Source organism: Podarcis tiliguerta (genome assembly GCF_965153285.1).
Source record: "Podarcis tiliguerta genome assembly, chromosome: 14".
In the NCBI taxonomy this organism is placed as follows: domain Eukaryota; kingdom Metazoa; phylum Chordata; class Lepidosauria; order Squamata; family Lacertidae; genus Podarcis; species Podarcis tiliguerta.
In genome coordinates, this window is record NC_139547.1 from 42,378,394 (window position 1) to 42,397,374 (window position 18,981).

The window sequence follows — 18,981 nt, forward strand, 5'->3', positions numbered from 1 at the left end:
CTATACTGCAGATTGTTCATGTGTCCACCATCCAGAAGTTCATTACATTTTTATCAGAGCAGCTGCTGAAAGTGGGAGCTGAACTCCTTTGCCACATTAAAAACCAACAAGGTTAATCACAAGGAGGGTTATAAATTCTATGAACGGAAATGAATTTGCAAGCCAGTCTTTATATGTCTGAACTAGTTGCTATTTGCTGCTGCTGCTGCTGCATGTGTGTGTGTGTTTGTGTGTGTGTGATCTTCCGCTTGTTGGTGCTAGTAGTTAAAACGGCATCTTCTTCCTTACAGCCTCGGAAACTCTTTGCAAACTCAACAGGATGTAATCATACCTTCTCTGCGGAACAGCCACTGTTTCCATGTTCTTGACCTCATATGATTGCAGGGTTGCATGAGGCAGCTTTCAACAACAGTTTGAGTTTCAAAAAAGGGGAGCCCTCTGCATGGATTGTCAATGTAATTGTTTCTCTTAAAAGGCACTCTCTGCCCTTTTAAATCTTTTCCTTTCAGTCTTCAACCTTTCCTTTCAGTCGTCCTCCCCCCGCCCCCCCCCCCCGGTTGTTCATGATGAGCAACAAAACTATTAAACCTCCCACTTACCTTTTTCTGGCCCTGCACATCTTGAATTGCTTGTAGGGTCAGCACTAGGTGTGTGTGTGTGTGTGTGTGTGTGTGGCTGAAAAGCACGAGTAGTTTGGTTCCGACAGGTCTAAGTCATTGACTCCTTTCCATCTCCCCCAATCAGAAGTGCCCAAACCTCTGCAGAAATGGCCTTGCCAATTTAACAGGCGCTAAAGCTCCCGTAAGTGTGTATATCAGCACTTTTCTCCCGCCTCGTTACTTGTCAATAAAACTGCAACTCTGGTGCAAACTGCTAGTACACAGAGCCTTTAGTGCCCACCATAAAAGGAGCATTGTTCAAAAATAGCCTTAAGCAGGAAATGGATGAGTAGTTACAGAAGTTATTGCATTGTACCTTCTGAGGCCGCCAGCGTGGAGAGATCCAAACAGAATCCCAAGCGCTGTCATAAATATCCAGAGTTCTGCTGACAGATGACAAACCACCAGGTTATACAGTTGGGAAGAAATGGCATTTCCTGTAAAGTAATTTATCCCAGAATGCCTAAGCATTCTGGATTTTGTACAGAGGGTGAAATTCAGCAAATGGTGTTCCTGTGCAGGTTACATTTATCTAGCTACTTATTCATTGCTTTTAAATCCCAGCTTCCCCCAAAGAGAACAAAATGGTGTACCTGGTTCTCCATTTTCCAGTTTTATCCCCACAAGAGCCCTATAAAGTAGGTTAGGCTGACAGTCTGGCTGAAGGTCACCCAGTGAGCTTCATGGCTGACTGGGGATTTCAATCCTGGTCTCCCAGGTCTTAGCCCAACACCCTGAACCCTACACAACAGTATGGCCACAATAAAGCTGAATGCCTGAAGCAGTGTTGGATCAGTTGCAAATGTAGGCTAAGGGCAGAATTCATTGTGAAGGGAGAGGATCGGTGCTGTCTGATGTCCTTGAGATTGTTCCACGTTGGCACTATGAAATGCATCAGGTTAGGAGAGCCATCTGGCATCTTGGAGGCATAATGGTGGTTTGCAAACTATAATTAGCACTGCATAGATACATGTTGTTGTTGTTTAGTCGTTTAGTCGTGTCCGACTCTCCGTGACCCCATGGACCAGAGCATGCCAGGGACTCCTGTCTTCCACTGCCTTCTGCAGTTTGGTCAAACTCATGCCGGTAGCTTCGAGAACACTGTCCAACTATCTCATCCTCTGTCGTCCCCTTCTCCTTGTGCCCTCCATCTTTCCCAACATCAGGGTCTTTTCCAGGGAGTCTTCTCTTCTCAGGAGGTGGCCAAAGTATTAGAGCCTCAGCTTCAGGATCTGTGCTTCCGGTGAGAACTCAGGGCTGATTTCCTTAAGAATGGATAGGTTTGATCTTCTTGCAGTCCGTGGGACTCTCAAGAGTCTCCTTCAACACCATAATTCAAAAGCATGAATTCTTCGGCAATCAGCCTTCTTTATCGTCCAGCTCTCACTTCCCTACATCACTACTGGGAAAACCATAGCTTTAACTATACAGACCTTTGTCAGCAAGGGTACAGGGTAGGCAATTTCAAAAGTCTATATAAGAGTTTGCACACCAGTGCTCTGGGTTCCTCTCCTCCTTCCCTGTGTGGGGGAGTGGGGGACCCTGTTGCAACAGTTTAATAAAGATCATGCCTACTAGCTGTTTTGCTTCTCAATATTCTCTGGTTGGCCTCTGTTATTTTCTCCTACTAACAGATAATCTATAAGAGGACTCTATACGAGCTCTTAGATACCCCATAAGAGAAAGAGAGCAGGTTTTTTGTCTTACAACAATGTAAGGGAAAGAGAGCAGGTTTTTTTGTCTTACAACAGTGTATGTGGGTTTATGCATGCAAATAAAAAGGACAAGAAAGGGTTAATTTAGGTGTACTTACCCTGCACTAGCAGGTAGTTAAGTGTGAGTCAGCAAACTTGTGAGAATGAGTCATAGTGTGACTCGGCACAATATAAATACCCTTGTGTTTGTAGCAAGTTTGCCTTGGACCCTGACCCTTGGCTAGAAACTTAATCTGCATTTGAATGCTGTAAGGAAGACATGTCGCTGCAAAGACCTTTTATTACTTTTTCTGTAAGCTACCTATTGGGTATTAACAACAGACTGAAGTAGGGTTACTTTATGCTACAACTGTATGTAACTACTAAGCTGAGAAACTTTGGACTATCTGTCCGGTAAGGAGCGGTCTGGTGTTTTTCTTTGCCAACCACACCCTGGGTCCCTCCCCCCCATTTGCACAATCCATGGGCATGTTGAATGGACACTCTGCACATGCCCCAACAAAGAAAACAATACTCTTTTGTTTATCGCAGTAACCTATTGTTGAAATAACAACAACAACAACAACAACAACAACAACAACAATAATAATAATAATTTATTTTTTATACTCCGCCCATCTGGCTGGGTCTTCCCAGCCACTCTGGGCAGCTCCCAAAAGAATATTAAAAACAAACATTTAAAACTTCCCTAAACAGGGCTGCCTTCAGATGTCTTCTAAAGGTTGTATAGTTACTTATCTCCTTGACATCTGATGGGAGTGTTCCACTACCGAGAGGGCCCTCTGCCTGGTTCCCTGTAACCTCACTTCTTACTGTGAGGGAACTGCCAGAAGGCCCTCAGAGCTGGACCTCAGTTACCACAATCTCCAAGCAGTGTGAAATTCCAGGAGTTGCAGGCATTTACCCAGGGTTCATGTTTCCTTTTTGGAATGAGGCACTGTGGAAACTGTGGTGTCTTTGGGATATATGATTTATTTACACATACGTACAACCCACTCCTGTGATGGAGGAGTTCAGTATCAACATCCCAAAGGGTCTTGTTTCTCCCATAGTTACAGCCTTGGATTCAAACAGAAATCAACCATTGTTCTCTCTCCAGCTGGCTGCTTTCCTAGTAGGTCACATCACACCCGTAAAACTCTCCATTCTAATCTCTGACTTGAAGGAAGGAGCCACACCCACTTGCTGCATTGCATCGAGACCCTTTATCCACCATAATGGCTCATCTCCTAGGCTATCAACCTCACCAGGCTAGCTGGCTATTCCAAGAATTAAAAGCCATGCTTAAATTCTAATACTTGTTGCATCCAGGAATTAGAGGGGTCTGGCAATCAGTTTAACTCCTCCAAATTCATAATAATGTCTATTATTTTAGCGATTAATCAGATCCTAAAATGATCCGGAGCAAGCTTACATGGAATGCTGATTGATGATTTTATAACTATAACTATATACACGCGAGCACACACATATAAAAATTGAAATGGCTAACAAAGCAAAGAGCCAATAAATACTCCAGCAAAACAATGCTGAAAACAGCATCAATCACAATCATTGAAAAATGACGAATCAGAAACTAGAAACGGAAACCTGGGACAACAGAAGTCAGATTCAATTTAAAAGCTGTATATGGGGGTGGGGGGGTGGAATAAAATACTTTTTCTGTGTACTCAGATGTTCAGAAAAGGACAGCCAAAATTATTGGGCTGCAGAAGGGGAGCTGGAGCAACTCCCCTGAAAGGAAAGGTTACATCATATGGGGATTTTTAGTTTTGGGAGGCGAAAGGTGGGGGGAGAAAGGGGGCATGATAAAGGTGTATACAATTAGCCATTGTGTGGAGGAAGCGGATAGAGAGAGCTTTTATCCCCCTCGCAGAATACTAGAACCCTGAGTTAGGGATGGGTGAATCTGCCAGTTTTTGTTTCCAACATTTTCTCAATCTGAAGTTTGATTCTCTACATTTCCACATCACTTTGCTTTTTATTTTAAAGGCCGCCCTGACTTTTTCTCTGAATATGTATGTTTTCATGCAAATCCCTACCCTGAGTTTATGCTGGTGGGAAATAGCCATGGCAGACTCAGGAAGTATGTTCTTCAAACGGCACCAAGTTGACTTACAGAATTTGCTACTTCAAGATGATCTATAATGGAAGTGGGGAAGACCTTTCACTCCCTTCCTTCCATAACACCTCTTATGCTTCCTCTGACTCTGGGCAGGAGTTCTTTCCAGAGATCCAAGCAAAACTATAATATAGTGTTATAAACAAGTATGGCAACCAGTGTCCCTCCTGATGTTGTTGGACTCCAACTCCCATTGGCCTCAGCCAAGATGGCCAATGGTCAGGGATGATGGGACTTGTAGTCCAAGCACTTTTGGAGAACACAACTTCTATCCAACTCTGTAACTGGTGTGTGTGTGTGTGTGTGTGTGTGTGTGTGTGGTTCTGGGTTGGGAAGTAGTTTTTGCCCTTCAATCCAAAGAAGAATGCTTATCTTTTAATAAGCAATACCTACATTCGGGGAAATAAAGTGAGAATGCAGAGCTCAAGTGCACTGCCACCATTTTTCACGAAGGACTGTGAATCGGATTTCTCCCTGCTGTTATAATTTACAATCACTTATCACATTAGTTCCTTAATTGTCTTTTCAGAGTGTACTCAATTACAAAATTAGAATCCTTATCTCCCTGTGGCAGCCACCTCCTCCACAGAACCCCATAAAATGTGAAAATTGGCCTGGAAGAAGATTTTCCAGCTCTCTTTGCCGTTCATCAAAACAGTTGCCCGTAAATCAAAGCCAGGGAAGAAAGGGATCCATGAAGGCTGGGGGCAGGGGAGGACTGGCTTATTAGGTAGTTGTTTTTCACTCCCCCCCCCCCACAAAAGTGGACAAAACCCATCACTAAAAATTTGGTTTGCAAATACCTGAAGCGATCAGCAGCGGAGCCCACTGCACACACATCATACAGCCTGCTCAACAATAGCAGAACGAAAATTCATACCATCTCTCGTTCTCCCTCCTTCTCCCACCTAAAAAAAAAATCTTTTTTGTACCCATACAAAGAAATGAGTTGTAGATTTTGTTCTGTGTTGCTGCCAGCTCCATCTTTGAACACTGAAAAGATAAACCATTAGGGAAATCAGTTTCCTTATTGCCAGAGCAATTGCACATAGCTCTAGCTTAGTGCGTCTTCAATGTGCAAATTGTCTCTTTCCTTTGAGCGGCTCAAGATTGTTGGCGGGGGGTGGGGTGGGACCTCACCTCACCTCTTTCCTGATTCTATAGACTTCTTCCAGAATATGTCTATGTGGAACCAAGAATAAGAGCTTCCCCTTAAAAAAAAAACATTTAAAAAGCATATATAATATCAAAATACCAGGGAGCACTGCTATCTATCCACTATTCCATATAACCTGTGATCAACATCATCTGCACCTTAGTTTTCAAAGGACTCTCCAAATAGGAAGTTCTTAACCTGCTGGAAGAAGGATATCAAGGAGACAGGCAGACTAAAATTAATAAAATGAAATCAATAAAAATGAAAAAACAATGAAAAAATAATAATGTTTCTAAGTGAGTAAATGGCAACAGTGTACTCTCTCTCCAGAGCTAGTCCTACTATTACAGACATAGGCAAACTCAGGCCTCCAGATGTTTTGGGACTACAATTCCCATCATCCCTGACCACTGGTCCTGTTAGCTAGGGATCATTGGAGCTGTAGGCCAAGAAGATCTAGGTAGAGGGAGGCATCAAATGCTGGGGGGCAGGGGGAAGAGATGCATCAAGGTGTTGGGGGACAGATCTCTGTGGGCTTCATGGCTTGCCAGTGTGGTGTAGTGGTTGAGAGCGGTAGTCTTGTAATCTGGGGAACCGGGTTCACGTCTCCGCTCCTCCACATGCAGGTGCTGGGTGACCTTGGGCCAGTCACACTTCTTGAAGTCTCTCAGCCCCACTCACCTCACAGAGTGTTTGGTGTGGGGGAGGAAGGGAAAGGAGAATGTTAGCCGCTTTGAGACTCCTTAAAGGGAGTGAAAGGCGGGATATCAAATCCAAACTCTTCTTCTTCTTCTTCTTGCCCTGCAATTCCTAAGCTGGCCTGGTCTGATGCCAAGTCCCATGCAGAAGTTAAGGCTTGGCTTCCAGGCATGGAGAGTTCCAAGACACAGACTTGCTCCAACAAAAGTTGGGAGCAGACTGGGACCACTACTTCCCTCTTGGTGCTCTCCCTGCACCACCAGAGGAGTGTTGAGCAGTGGGAGGCATGAACAATGTCCCTGAGGGTCCCAGCTCTGTGTCTACAGGCTCTCGTGGCCTGAGAGATGCCTCAGGTGGCTCCTGTCCATCAGCCTCATGTGCAATGATCTCCCTATCTTCGGCAGTCAGCTCTGTGCCCTCAAGATGACCCAGCTCCCCATCTGGTGCTCCTGCAGCCTCCAGGAGACCTCTCTTACCCTCAAAGAGCTACGATTTCCAGAGTGGTTTTAACCATCAATCCCTCTTCCCAGAGAACTCTGGAAATAATAGCTCTGAGAGGGGAATTGGAGCCTCGTAACAACTCTCCAAGAATTCTATTGGGGAAGCCATGACTGTTTAAAGTGTTAACATCACACTTTCAGTGTGTGGTCTGAATGTGGCCTTGGTCTTCTCTATGTGGAATGGTGGAAGGACACCATCTTGTCCTTCACCCTTGGGCAGAATAATACATTAAGCTGGCCCTACCCCCAGACAGTGAAAAAGCCATGAAGTAACTATCCCTGAATCAAACTTCCCAGGTCTTCTTTTCTTACTCTGAACTAGTTTCTCAGCTGGAATATAGCTTTTAATACACTGCTTGCACGGCCCTGAAATCTGAGGGAACATCGGGGCTGTCAGAACCCAACCTAGGCTTCCTCCAGACTTGGAGCGAGCTGGCATCTTGCAAATTCGAGAGGTAATGGCCTGTGAAAAGGGAAAATTAAATATTAATGCTTGTACAAATGACAAGCTTCATACATTTTCAACAGCCTTTATTTGCCTTCTCCCTCTCTCCCTCCCTCCCTTTCCCCAGTCTTCCTTCTCTAGCTATTTGCATTCCTTCCTCAGGAAACACTCCAAAGAGCTTTGCCATCCCACTCCATAATACAATTACAATAGAATCATGGTGGTTTTTCCCCTGTGTCTGCTTGCTGGTGTGTCATGTTGTTAATGTAATTCTCTGTCTCCCCCCGCCCCGCTTTTAGTGAACTACTTCAACCAGACAACATGAATTTTAAGACAGAATCATGCAACCAAAGACAGGAAGGTTAAACATTTTAGCATTCTTTTTATTATTATTGTTTTAAGGAAAGGCTCTGAGCTTCGGACGACTTCCCAAGTCGTGAATCCTTAGTAGGTGCAAGGTGAGAGAGGAAAGAAAGGCTCGATAAGCCAACAATGGCCTCATCTGCATGATCCATTTAAAGCAGTATCATACCACAGTCATGGCTCCTCCTCAAAAAAATGAATCCTGGGAACTGTAGTTTGTTAAGGGTGCTGAGAATGGTTAGAAGACCCCATACTCCTGTTGGGATATTCCATTCCACCTTAAGGAACAGGCATGATTGTTGTTTGTCACATGCCTGTTTACATTCCAGCACAGCTTGCTGGGAACTTCCGTTTGTGTATAGCTTTTCCTGTCTCGCTTTGGACACGAAGGAGATGGGACATGTTTTCCTTTTGTCCTGATGTATGCTGAATAAACTGCTTGTGAATATGCTCACACAACTTCTCCTGCCACTTCTGTTGCGTGGCGTTTACTCTGCTGAGTAGCGTGCCCTAGCTTCTGAAGCTCAGGTCGCTGATGCCGCACCAAGGACTGGAGATCGCCTGGCCCACTGGCCGGTAGGCTGGAGCCCGCTGGGGGCCTGCCAATTGCCCCCGTTTCCTTGGTCGCATGCCAACAACTCCCCTCATGGATCCACAATTCCCAGGGTTCCCTGGGAAGAGGAACTGATTACCAAACCATTCTGGCAGTTGTAGCTCCATGAGGGGAATAGGGGTTAACCTAGAAACTATTGGCACTCTTAACAAGCTACAGCTCCCAGAGTTCTTTGGGGGAAAGTGACTGTTGAGAGTGACATTATACTGCGGTACATATATGGTGTGAACGTGACCTATGACTGAGGAAGCTGACAGCCAGTTCCTCCCCCAGAGTGATTGTAAGAAGGAAGGAAGTCATGTGGTGCCTGATCGAAGGTGGATTGAGGTTGGTGGGGCAGTGCCTTGATTGCTCTCCACTGCAAAAAACTCTAGTGTAATGAAATAAAATTCAGAATGTTGTATGCAGTTATGGTCACTATTGTCCATCTCTTCACACACAGAAAGAGAGGCAGCGATTCTCCAAGAGAACACAGGTTTACGGAAATAGGGCATCTTTTTTAATACAGACATTCTAACAACAACAACACATATTATTATTATTATTATTATTATTATTATTATTATTATTATTATTTATACCCCACCCATCTGGCTGGCCTTCCCCAGCTACTCTGGGCAGCTCCCAACAGAATATTAAACAGAATAAAACATCAGACATTAAAAACTTCCCAAAACAGGGCTGTCTTCGGATGTCTTCTAAAAGTCAGATAGTTGTTTATTTCCTTGACATCTGGTGGAAGGGCGTTCCACAGGGTGGGTGCCACCACCGAGAAGGCCCTCAAGAGAGTGTCACAAAATTTCGTATTTTCTGAATCTTCAAATATTCCTGGCAACTAGTAGGGCTTATCCCTGCCCCCCCCCCCCCGAGACATCTTTACTGAAAGTTCAAAAAGTACATAAATATATATGTGCACTAAACATGATAAATAAATAAAAAGAGAGAGAAAGAAAAAGAGAAATAGCACCCATGTAGAAGGGGAAATAAAGGGGAGAGGGGAAAACCCCAAAACTGTATACTTTACAAAGCTGTTACTGTACTTCACCAGATCTTAACTATTACAGTATTTTTAAAAATGGATTCCAAATATCAATGAATTTGTCCATGGCAAGTCTGCATTTATATGTAAGTTGTTCATATGTTGCGAGTTTGTATAAGTCTTCAACACAATCGTAGAAGGGAGTTTATCCCTGCCTTAATGCAAACTGTTAGCACAGTCTTATTTGGCAATAATATGGGTTCTTTGTATGTGCATGGAAATCTCAGGGTGTTAAGAAGTAAAAGAAATTGTAGGAATTCATTTGTAAATTGGCCTTAGCTTGGGTGGGCCATTCTGCTGCTTAATTCTGTGATTTGTGAGAATGGAAATTACATGCTGATTCAAGAGACAACTTTTCTCTCAGCTGTGTAGGACCCAGTGTGAATAATTGGCACTTAGAATTGCATAAAAGGGTAATTGAAATAATAAAGAGATCTTAGTATACCCCCCCCCCCCAAAAAAAACCCACCATGAACCCAGGACACTTACATACTTTGTGGTAACGTTTAAGTAAAACACCACTAGCTGCTTGCTTTACAGTGCATCTGGGAGACAGCTGAGACCTTCCCTGAGATTTTGGCAGGACATGACCAGACTGTGTCCTTGAATTGTGGTAATACTTCTTGCTTCCCAATATGAATGGATGGGTGGTGAGTGGTGTGCGTGTGTGGCCCCACCAAGTGCTGTAATGTGGCCCCAAAAAAATTGCCCCTGAGGGAATGTCCCCACCCCTGTCTTACACCTTATTCAGAAGAGGACATCCAAGCAATCTATATCAGTCAGTGTGGAAAACAGAACTCTACTGGATTCAACACTCACCATGATTAATGTAAGGTTACCAGATTTTTTTCAAAGAATCTGGGGACACTTTTTTTTTTGAAAAGAGAAAAAAAGTTATTAAATTAAAAAAATAAAAATAAGAAGTAATCTCTTTTGTGGTCTCCTCTGTCACGCGGCCTTCCTCTGGGCCCCAGCTTGCTCTCTTGGAGTGCTAGCCGCCGTGGAGTAGGCTCAGGTTGGGCCTGGGCTCAGCCATGTGTCCTTGCTCTCCCAGTGCTTTCCTACCTCTCCTCCTCCTCAGCAGCAGCGCAGTAAGGTTGGAGCTCCCCTCTTTTTTCTCCTTCCCCTTTCTTTCTTTTTCTTCTCCTTCTCCTCTCCTCCTTCTCCCTGAGTCGGCTCGTGGGGTTTTACTGGCCCCAGAGTTACACTGGGCAGTCGGCCAGGTGGCTGGGCGCTCTCACTCCCAGCTCGATTTGGGTCGCGGGGAACAGGATCAGAGGGCATCCCTGGTTCCCCCTTGGCAGTGGCCGTGGCAGCAGCAGTCTCAGCAGCCTGGAGCCAGCCTGGTAGTGCAGTTGGCTCTGGCTGGCTTCAGAAGCTGCTCACTGCTGTGGCGCCCACCATTTTGCCTCACCGGAAGCCCCCATATGATGTGTCCTGTGCCGTTGAACCAATCACACAACATTCATTCCCTACTAATAAATCTGGGGACATTGAATGAAAGCCGGGGACAGTCCAGGGATGGATTTTGTCCAGAGACAGATTTGTAAATCTGAGGACTGTCCCCAGGAAACGGGGACATCTGGTAACCATAGATTAATGTCAAATAAATACCACACTGTATCTGTAAGCACCTGCTGGAAGTCTGAAGGAAACCCACCTTCTAGCTACTCAGATGTTACGATAAAGCAAGGTGATTGAAGGAGATCCAGAGATTATTACTAGTGGATGGAGTGTCAACACAGTGCTTTCCAGATATTGTTGGACTCTAATTCCCATCAGCCCCAGTCAGCATGCCCAATGGTCAGGGATGATGACAGCTATAGTCCAACAACATCTGGAAGGCAACACACTGGCTGCCCCGGACTAAAGTATGGCATACTCCCCCCCCTCCACATGAGTTGTATCTGTCCTGGATCCTGTCCAGCACACACAGACAGAGGCTCTTACTTAGAAGTAAGAAAGAGAGGCAAGGAACAATACAGGCTCAGTAGGCATGGTTCAGGAATAGTGCAAGAAGTTCAGAACTGAACAAGTGCCAAAGATGTCCTAACAAGTTTCCCCACCTCTCGCACCAAGCTGTTAAAGATGGAGCACTTAACACGCGCGACTCACTCACCTTATAGAAATATTGAGATTGCAAGTATGGATTCCACCAGGGCAGGTGGGTCTGCTTCTACTTGCAAAGTTGGCACCAGGTTCTAGATGACAAGACTGCACCCTTCTGCCCAGTTTCCTGTTCAGTCACTGACATTTCCTGTTCATCCTCCCCCCTCAGCTGATCAAGGCCTTCTCCAGCTTCCACTGAAGTTCTCCACTCTGCAGAAAGGCCACTCTGCCCCCACTTTCAAAGTGCCTGAAGTCAGGGCAGAAGAAGGAGATCCCCATTTCCCAACCAGGTTTCCACAATTCAGTTCCCAGCTGTTTCTTCTTCCTCCTCCTCCTTCATTAGGCCCTGTGAATCAAAGCCCACAACAGTATCCAACTCAGTTCTAAACAGAGTAGACACCTTGGCATGATTAAGTCCATTAGTTCCAATAAATTTTGATGCGTATATTTTGAGTAGAACCTAGTTACATGCAAGCCAAAGTTTTTATATAGCTCCCTGTTCTTCCATGTCACGATTCCATGCCCGTGCATATGGCAAAAGCACTTGTAAGCTCCACCATCCTGGAGGAGATGGGAATAAAGGCCAGTGCCAGCACTGAGCACCTTCAAGGAACGTCTGGGGACCAAGCAACCCAGAAGGGTCCATAGGTGCTGATGCCTGCATCACACCCACTGGCACTGGGACATATATCAGCCTGCCTTGCATTGTATCAGGAGGGGACACACCAAAGGGCAATTGACCCTAATGCTGGTCAATGGAGGGGGCCTGGCCAACTCACTTCTCCCACTGTAGCACCAGCAACCACAGCTGGAGACCCTTCTGGTCTAACAGAGCAGCACCTCCACTCCCCATTTCCATTCAGCCAGTCTGCTCGTTCCAGCTGTAATTCAACCCTACAGCTAAAGGGGGGGAGGGACAACCTGTGCACCCATCAAATAGAGATCCAGAGCAGAGGCACAGCATCCATTTTATTCTTTTTCTCTCCTCCTGTCCCCCTTCCTACAGCAACTTGCTTTGTTCTGCTCTTTTCTCTCTTAATGACTACTGGGACCTCAGGTGTTCTTCAACCTTTATAGTCAACAAAGCACTGAGTCTCACAATTGGCTCAACTCTCCCTACCACCACCCACTTCCTCTGTACTGCCTGCAAGCTACATCTGTCCAAGTGCAATTTTGTCATTTTGGATTTGGGTGTGTGGGTTGCAGAGGAGCGCTCCCCCATGCCACCCCCATTTATTAATGTCCAAGACATTCATCTAATATTTAGCAGGTTTAGCTACTCCCAGAGTGTGTAACATTTTAATCCTGCCCCCTCCATTGACAGCACGCACACACACACACACACACGCCCAAATCAATTGGGCAGCTTAACTGTTCCTTTAGCTTCAAACAATCTCATGCAGACAGCTTTCCTGCAGTGTTTTGCAGAGAGCATCTGGCGGAATTATTGAGCTTCCTAAGCAAAAAGGGGGTGATGGAGAGGGAGTGAATTAGATGTGGTTGATGATTTATCCTCCTTGGTATCTAAAGCACTTCTGGAATATAGGAAGCTGCCTTATAGGAAGCTGTCAGGTCATTGGTCCATCAGCTTGATGCTGACTACACTGGCTGGCAGTGGCTGGCTGGGTTTTGAGACAGGGTCCTCTCCCAGTTCTACTGGGAGAAGCCAGGAATTGAACCTGTGGCCTTCTGCATGTGAAGCAGATGTTCTCCCACTTGAGCTACAGTTAAGAGGAGAAATTTGGTTCAGTTAACATTTATAGGTAAATCTGCTTAATGTACACTACCCAAGACAATAGAATCCTAGAGCTATAGAGTTGGAAGGGACCACGAGAGTCATCTAGTCCACCCCAAGGCAATGCAGAATTCTTTTGCCCAATGTGGGGCTTGAACCCATGATCCTGAAATTAAGAGGGTCATGCTCTACTGTCTGGATCAAAAAGCTGCCAACAAAAATTGCACTTCCCCAAATTTTCCAGTTTTCCAGGTATTCTTCTTTATCCTAGTATATTCATTTTTGTACATATCCTGTTGCTAAAGTGTGCATAAAAAGCTGGAATCAGGTTTCTTTCCACATCCCTCAAAATGCTTCTTATCCCATCGGTGGGTGGCGCCGTGGTCTAACCACTGAATATCTTGTGCTTGCCGATCGGAAGGTCGGCAGTTCAAATCCACTCAAAGGTGGTTAGCTCCCATTGCTCTGTCCCAGCTTCTGCCAACCTAGCAGTTCGAAAGCACACCAGTGCAAGTGGATGAATAGGTACCACTTTGGCAGAAAGGTGAATGGTGTTTCTGTGCACTCTGACTTCCGTCACGGTGTTCTGTTGTGCCGGAAGCGGTTTAGTCCTGTTGGCCACCCAACCTGGAAAGCTGTCTGTGGACAAACACCGGCTCCCTTGGCCTGAAAGCGAGATGAGCACCACAACCCCATAGTCACCTTTGACTGGACTTAACCATCCAGGAGTCCTTTACCTTTACCTTACCTTTACTCAATGGCTGCATGCTACCTCTTAGAACATGGCTCTGAGTACCAGTCTCTGGAGAACAGCAGAGGGAGAGTGCTGTTGTGCTTATGCTCTGCTTAAGGGATTCCCAAGAGGTATCTCATTGGCAAATGTAAGAAAGAGGATGCTAGAGCAGACAGGCCTTTCTGTCCAGTCCAGCAGAGATCTTCTTATGGCATCGTGCATAGTCCTCCAAAGCATCCTTTTTATCCCATTAAGAGTGTTTTGTGGAGGGGTCATTTTGATGAGGTTTGGGATACATTTTTCCTCACATTTTTTGGTACAGGAAATATTGGCATTGCAAATTTGCGATTTCCCCCAACTTCTCTGTCCAAGACTATTCCTTTTGTAATTCTATCTCCACCAGAGGGGCTGAAGTCCTCTTGGGCAGTCATTACAAGAGATACCTGGGCCACAATCACTGTAACAAGCAATGGGGGGAAAAGCCAACACCTTTCCCTTATGAGTATTAATCCTAAAAAAGAATAAAAGAATAAAAACGCTGCTCCCTTTAATGATTGGATTGAAGATATGTACAAAATTGCTACACATGAACAAGTTGTGTACAAATGTAGACTTGTCATGGACAAATGTAAGAGTATTTGGGATTTGTAAAGGTGGTGTTCCCTCTTCGCAGTAAAACTCCAGCACACGCAGTGTGATATTTACAGTCTTTATTACATATATACAAGGAACAGCTGCAATTCAAAATCAGGCGTCTGAACCCGTCGAGTCAGATTCGGGGAGTGGCTTCCTTTGATTTTGGCTGCTACTGATGAAACTGCACATTCTGGCTCTTCCTTGGCAGAATTCATTTTTATAAATACCATATTAGGTTAAGGTCTGGTTAACTACAATAACAACACCCCCTTTTTTGTAATGTACACAATACCATTTTTCGTTGTTGTTCTCTACATGGATACTATTTCTTCTTTCTTCTTTTTGGTGTCTTATCTTACTCTGCGCACTTGTACTTTCGTACTTTTTATTTTTCAATAAAGAAGAATAATTTAAAAATAGCAACGTTCTCTTGAACTTGCTTCCGTACCTCCAAAAAGGGCATCTATAGTAGAGCTTTTGCTGCTAGGCACATTTCTTTCAACTTAACCAATTAATTAAATGTCTTGATTAATGGACTAGCCCGCCTTTAACCAGGAAAGTCTTATTTTGTATATATGTCTCCATGCACGTGTGTATACTCGGGCAGTATATTTAGGTCCAGTTATGTCTTCATTTGCTCATTCCTAAAGGCCGCAACAGTGAGGCTGGGCAAGAGGGGGGGAGGGGGATTCTTGCGGAGTTGGCGAAAGCAGTAAATCTCGGGCAAAATTATAGAACTTCCGTAGTCGGCACTTTGCCTGAGGAAATAGCATTCCTATGAAAATAGCAATTCTGTCACGTTTTGCTGAACCGTCGGGTTTGGACATTTTAAAACTCTCTCTTATGCACACACAAGCACACGCAGAATTGGAGCAGTCAGCAATCTGAATAAGAACATAAGACGAGTCCAGCTGGGTAAGACCAAATGTCCGCTAAGTCCAGCATCCTCTTTTGCAGATGTCTCCAGAGACAAAGCATGGAGGCAACAGTGTTGGCTGACTGCCTGTCCCTCAGCAACCAACAATACCCTCTTAGTGTCCCATTTAGCTATCATGGTCTAATGGCCAATCATAGGCTTATCCTCCTCTATGAATTTCCAGTACAGTAAGCCCACGACTTATGTGTATTTAACTTGTGTGCATACGCATGTGGCTTTTTTGTTGTTGTTGTTGTTGTTAAAAATTTAAAAGGGTTTTTTTTGTGTCCTACCTTACTCTGTAAGGGACGCAGGTGGCGCTGTGGGCTAAAGCCTCAGCGCCTAGGGCTTGCCGATCGAAAGGTCGGCGGTTCGAATCCCCGCGGCGGGGTGCGCTCCCGTTCTTCGGTCCCAGCGCCTGCCAACCTATCAGTTTGAAAGCACCCCTGGGTGCAAGTAGATAAATAGGGACCGCTTACTAGCGGGAAGGTAAACAGTGTTTCCGTGTGCGGCTCTGGCTCACCAGAGCAGCGATGTCACGCTGGCCATGTGACCCGGATGTGTCTTCGGACAGCGCTGGCCCCCGGCCTCTTTAGGTGAGATGGGCGCACAACCCTAGAGTCTGTCAAGACTGGCCCGTACGGGCAGGGGTACCTTTACCTTTACCTTTACCTTAGTCTGTGCACTTGTAATCTTGTACTTTTTATTTTCCAATAAAGAATACTAAATGTTAAAAAATAAAATAAAAAGGGGTGGATAGGGGCCGGACTCCAGGAAAAATGACTTTGGCAATCTTGCCCATCACTGCCCCAATAATGTGATTTTGGCTTGAGTGATAATGTGATTTTGGCACTCCCTAGAACGCAACCCCATGTAAGTCATGAGCTTTCTATACATAGGACTGAAACCAAATTCTCACTGGTGATGATTGGACTAGTTTGTCACAGCTAGCTTGTTCTGTTCATTTATTTATTTACTGAAATATTTATATAGCATTAATTCATTAAAAAAATATCAACGTGGTTCACAACAGCAGTATATAAACTGACACAAGAAAAGCATATCAGAAAGTTAAAATCAAAAACTGGATTAGTATTGCGGAAAGATATATTTCTCGTTGCCTGCATAAGCCTGGCAGAATGGAAAAAATGTCAGCATCATTTAAAAGACACCTGCTGAAACTGTGTTGTCAGAATAACCCACAGAAGAAGGTTGATGACATTAAAGGCTCAGTTTCTTACTGTTGTCAAATGAGCTTTGCCAACTTGGGAATGACCAACAATATTCCAGTAGATGACCTCTGTGGTTGAGCTGGGATATAAGGGTTTCTGTGACCCCGAGGCACCCGGGACCTAAGTTGCTTGAGGCTGTGTAAATTAATACACGGACCTTGAACCAGGCTTGGTAGTAGATGGGCAGTTAGTGAAGATGCTTTAACAATGGTGTTACATGTTGTTGGTCAGATGCCCCCATTAGCAACCTGGCTACCACATTCTGCACCAACTCGAGCTTCTAAACCTGTCCCAAGGGCAGCCCCACATAGAGTGCTCTATGGTAGTCCAGCCTCAACGTTACCAATGGAGTACTGTGTTCCTTTGGTTTTAATGGGATGCTGCCAGAACTACATTCAGTTAGATTCAGGCAGGGAGGGAGGTAGCTCATCAACCGTGGTTGATTTGAATAGTCACGTGTTCCATTTTTTTAAGGTGAAAGGTATACTTGGGGAAAGTCCAAAACATTGTCTTCCCACATAAGCACACCTCCCCCTGATTGCTCACTTAGTTCACTGCCAGTTGCCTTCAAACCTGTTGCTGATTGGGTGTCTTAAAAAACAACAATACACAACCCAAAACTCTGTGTCTTCTTGTGAGAATAGTGAATCTCAAACCATCAGGGATCCTGTGCTGAATGTGATAGTGGGATCTTGATCATATTAAAACGTAACAAAGTCAGCTGAGGGTGAGGCTCCTGCTTCCTGGCCTCACTCTGAATGGGCAAACACAGAAAAATGCACACACGCTTTTGGAGCAATGGGGGTGGGGACCCCAAAGTGGGGGGTGGGTATTGCTCCTGAAAGTTTTTAAGGAAATACACACCGAACACACTTTTTGGTCAGTCCTCCCATCAGTTCCTTTGTTGTTGTTTAGTCATTTAGTCGTGTCCGACTCTTCGTGACCCCATGGACCATCATCCCAAGGCAGGTGAGCCAATAGTCAGGGATGAAGGAAGTCGGAACCCAACAACATCTGGGGGACCCACGCTTCAAAGAATGCTGAGAAAGACCTTTGGTATCGTCTAGGAAGGTTCTGCAAATATAGAATCATACAACCACGTAGTTGAATGGAACCTTGTATACCATCTGGTCCAGACCCTCTGCAATGCAGGCAATGCAGGGCTAGAGCATCCGTAAGTGATGGTGCTCAGGACCTTAAGTGAGGTAGAGTTTACCTTCCCTCTCAGATAATTAGTCCCAATTTTGAATTGCTGTTACCTTCACAAGAGAGGCTTCTTCTGATAGCCAAATGAAATGTTGTTTGGTCATTTAGTCATGTCTGACTCTTCATGACACCATGGACCAGAGCATGCCAGGCACTCCTGTCTTCCACTGCCTCCCGTAGTTTGGTCAAACTCATGCTGGTAGCTTCAAGAACACTGTCCAACCATCTCATCCTCTGTCGTCCCCTTCTCCTTGTGCCCTCCATCTTTCCCAACATCAGGGTCTTTTCCAGGGAGTCTTCCCTTCTCATGAGGTGGCCAAAGTATTGGAGCCTCAGCTTCAGGATCTGTTCTTCCAGTGAGCACTCAGGGTTGATTTCCTTAAGAATGGATAGGTTTGATCTTCTTGCAGTCCATGGGACTCTCAAGAGTCTCCTCCAGCACCATAATTCAAAAGCATCAATTCTTCGGCGATCAGCCTTCTTTATGGTCCAGCTCTCACTTCCATACATCACTACTGGGAAAACCATAGCTTTAACTATACGGACCTTCCTATTTCCCTTTAAAACTGCAAATGCTTCAGATGATTTGATACTTTGCCTGCCCTTTTCTCCTCATGTGAAAGGATAGGAGAGTGACATTTTAGGAAACTACTAAAATACCAAGCAATATTCATATATTCATACTTCTGGGTTATGCACTTCTGTCTTGGATCCATCGCCGACAGAAATAAGGAGCTCACATTTTACCTTATATGCATAATCTGTAGTTAATTTATGTGGGAGATAGGTGGCAAGAATCAGAAATATCTCCAAAAGCTATCACATTCAAAAGGAACCATTGAACCATAGAATTGTGAAGTTGGAAGTGATCCTAAAGTTGGAAGTGATCTAGTCCACCCCTCCAATGAAGGGGGGTCCACCACTTTCTGAGGGCGTCTGCTCCACTGTCAAACAGTTCTTACCATCTGAAAATTCTCCCTAACATTTAGTCAGAATCTATTTTCTTAGAGCTTGAATCCACTGGTTCAGGTCCTACCTTCTGGAGCAGCAGAAAACAAGCTTGCTCGATCTTCCATGTGACAGCCCTTCTTTCAGACATTTGA

At 44.9% G+C, this 18,981-nt stretch overlaps 1 long non-coding RNA gene across 1 annotated transcript in view; it reads right to left on the reverse strand.

The window, feature by feature from the left end:
* LOC310664597 overlaps nucleotides 1-18,981 on the reverse strand; it is a 346,493-nt gene that overhangs the window by 260,526 nt on the left and 66,986 nt on the right. The window lies entirely within an intron of this gene.